The following is a 3,288-nucleotide window of genomic DNA, read 5'->3' as shown; positions in this document are numbered from 1 at the left end:
TGTGTCTGGAGTCCTGGACAAGTCTGGTAATGAGGTACAATTTATAACGCTGGTGATCGAGGGTTAGTAACGTCACGTGATGCAACACAAACAGTTTATATAATTCTAAAAAAAAATGTATCCCCACGAGCTATTTGAGCAGGAAGGTTTTTGCAGTGACGGATGACTGCTCGTGGGAGGAAGATCTGCGTATACTGCATCACATAGCTTGAGTTTTCTGATCTTTTTATTATGTTCATGGTGAAGAAGCCTTGCCACACTTGTCACCAGGCTCATAACACTACCCATGGCAATACTAACACAACAACCTCCACCAAAGCCTTGTCAAACTATCACCAGGCTCATAACACTACCCATGGAAATACTAACACAACAACCTCCACCAAAGCCTTGTCAAACTATCACCAGGCTCATAACACTACCCATGGCAATACTAACACAACAACCTCCACCAAAGCCTCGTCAAACTATCACCAGGCTCATAACACTACCCATGGAAATACTAACACAACAACCTCCACCAAAGCCTTGTCAAACTATCACCAGGCTCATAACACTACCCATGGAAATACTAACACAACAACCTCCACCAAAGCCTTGTCAAACTATCACCAGGCTCATAACACTACCCATGGAAATACTAACACAACAACCTCCACCAAAGCCTTGTCAAACTATCACCAGGCTCATAACACTACCCATGGAAATACTAACACAACAACCTCCACCAAAGCCTTGTCAAACTATCACCAGGCTCATAACACTACCCATGGCAATACTAACACAACAACCTCCACCAAAGCCTTGTCAAACCATCACCAGGCTCATAACACTACCCATGGCAATACTAACACAACAACCTCCACCAAAGCCTTACCAAACTATCACCGGGCTCATAACACTACCCATGGAAATACTAACACAACAACCTCCACCAAAGCCTTGTCAAACTATCACCAGGCTCATAACACTACCCATGGAAATACTAACACAACAACCTCCACCAAAGCCTTACCAAACTATCACCGGGCTCATAACACTACCCATGGAAATACTAACACAACAACCTCCACCAAAGCCTTGTCAAACTATCACCAGGCTCATAACACTACCCATGGAAATACTAACACAACAACCTCCACCAAAGCCTTGTCAAACTATCACCAGGCTCACAACACTACCCATGGCAATACTAACACAACAACCTCCACCAAAGCCTTGCCACACTAGGAAGAAGGTTGTGGGAAGAGGGGCTAGGGAGGAAGGAGGAAGACAGGAGGGGAGGAGGGAGAAAAGAAGGGAAGGAGGAAGCTGGAGAGAAGGAAATGTATAAGCCTCGTATAGAAGGGTAAAATGTGTTCCTTCCTCCTCCATTTCTCTACTCCTTCCTTCCTTCCTTCCTTCCTTCTTCCTTTCCTCATTTCCTCTATTCTCCTCCTCACTCCTTCATCCCTTCAGTAAAATTCCTTCCTTCCTTCTTCCTTTCCCTTCCTCCTTCCCTCATTTCCTCTATTCTCCTCCTCACTCCTTCATCCCTTCAGTAAAATTCCTTCCTTCCTTCCTTCTTCCTTTCCCTTCTTCCTTTCCTCATTTCCTCTATTCTCCTCCTCACTCCTTCATCCCTTCAGTAAAATTCCTTCCTTCCTTCCTTTCCTCATTTCCTCTATTCTCCTCCTCACTCCTTCATCCCTTCAGTAAAATTCCTTCCTTCCTTCTTCCTTTTCCTTCTTCCTTTCCTCATTTCCTCTATTCTCCTCCTCACTCCTTCATCCCTTCAGTAAAATTCCTTCCTTCCTTCCTTCCTTCCTTTCCCTTCTTCCTTTCCTCATTTCCTCTATTCTCGTCCTCACTCCTTCATCCCTTCAGTAAAATTCCTTCCTTCCTTCTTCCTTTCTTCCTTCCTTCCCTTCTTCTCTCATTCTCTCTGTTCCTTTATTCCTTCCTTCCTTCCTTTCCTCTCTCTCTCACTCACTCCCTTCACTCCCTAACTCACTTCATCTCCTCACTTCACTTCGTCTTCCTCTTCTGTTCTTCTTTGTTCTTCTCATTTATCATTACCCTAAGCGTCTTACACTCCAAGTTCCTCGCTACGAACCCGAGCATAGCAATGGACTTCTAACAGGTAGACCAACAGTGCTTCGTGTGGTTCAAGTTCCGGCTTACAGTGTGACCCAGATACCTCGATAACAGCCTCCTTCCGTATGACCCTCAGAGGCTTCCCACGCGCGGATGATTGGTATGATTGGCGGGTATTCATGCCTCCATCCTGAATGTCCCTCCGCATCTCCGCCTGAGGGATAGTTGCCACTTTTCAGACCAGTGGATCATACGGTCAAGGTCGGTTTGAATGGTATCGCAATTGGCTGTTATCTGTTGCTGTCACTGAATGTCGATAGAGATGGTTTTAGGGCTTTGGTTATTAATGTATCGGGCTTCAATTACCACTGTTTCCCAAGGCCACAGGGAGGATTAGCCGGGTATCCATGGGTGATTCTTCCCGTCCAAGGCGCAGAAGCCGTGTCAAACCATCACCAGGGTCACAAAGCAGTCCATGAAAATCCCAGGAACTTCCACGAGAGCTTCCATTACTATTTCCCAAGACCACAGAGATGATTAGCCGGGTATCCAAGGGTAATTCTTCCCGTCCAAGGCGCAGAAACAGTGTAAAACCATCACCAGGGTCACAAAGCAGTCCATGAAAATCCCAGGAACTTCCACGAGAGCTTCAATTATGACTATTTCCCAAAGCCACAGAGATGATTAACCGGGTATCCATGGGTAATTCTTCCCGTCCAAGGTGCAGAAGCCGTGTAAAACCATCACCAGGGTCACAAAGCAGTCCTTGAAAATCCCAGGAACTTCCATGAGAGCTTCCATTATGACTATTTCCCAAGACCACAGAGATGATTAGCCGGGTATCCAAGGGTAATTCTTCCCGTCCAAGGCGCAGAAGCCGTGTCAAACCATCACCAGGGTCACAAAACAGGCCGTGAAAATCCCAGGAACTTCCACGACGAGAGCCTTTTCAAACTTTGGGACTGAGACGCTGAGACTTTTAAGAATCCGGAACCTATTCTTGTTTCGCGTCATTAATGTGTAGATGAAGAAGAAGGGTCCCAGCACTATCGGGAAGACGCTGGTTGGCATTATGAGACACAATCGCTTCTCACATTAACAATTTCTAAAGGTTAAAGAGATGGTCAATCGAGTTCTTATGAGTGTTTCCTTAGGTTCATGGTACAGAAGAAGGGTCACAGTACGTCCAGGGTCATAAAACTACTTCTGGAA

General features: G+C 45.8%; 1 long non-coding RNA gene across 1 annotated transcript; it reads right to left on the bottom strand.

The window, feature by feature from the left end:
• Positions 1-276: 276 nt before the first annotated feature.
• Positions 277-1,161, bottom strand: LOC126994379 (uncharacterized). The gene is made up of 3 exons (XR_007749081.1): positions 1,068-1,161; positions 930-998; positions 277-791 (listed from the first exon to the last, which is right to left on the bottom strand). It is a non-coding gene; the product is annotated as an uncharacterized LOC126994379 (long non-coding RNA).
• Positions 1,162-3,288: the final 2,127 nt, after the last annotated feature.

The sequence above is a fragment of the Eriocheir sinensis genome, unplaced genomic scaffold (genome assembly GCF_024679095.1).
Source record: "Eriocheir sinensis breed Jianghai 21 unplaced genomic scaffold, ASM2467909v1 Scaffold782, whole genome shotgun sequence".
Classification (NCBI taxonomy): domain Eukaryota; kingdom Metazoa; phylum Arthropoda; class Malacostraca; order Decapoda; family Varunidae; genus Eriocheir; species Eriocheir sinensis.
Note: the sequence above shows the minus strand (reverse complement) of the source record. Positions and strands in the feature narration are given on the sequence as shown.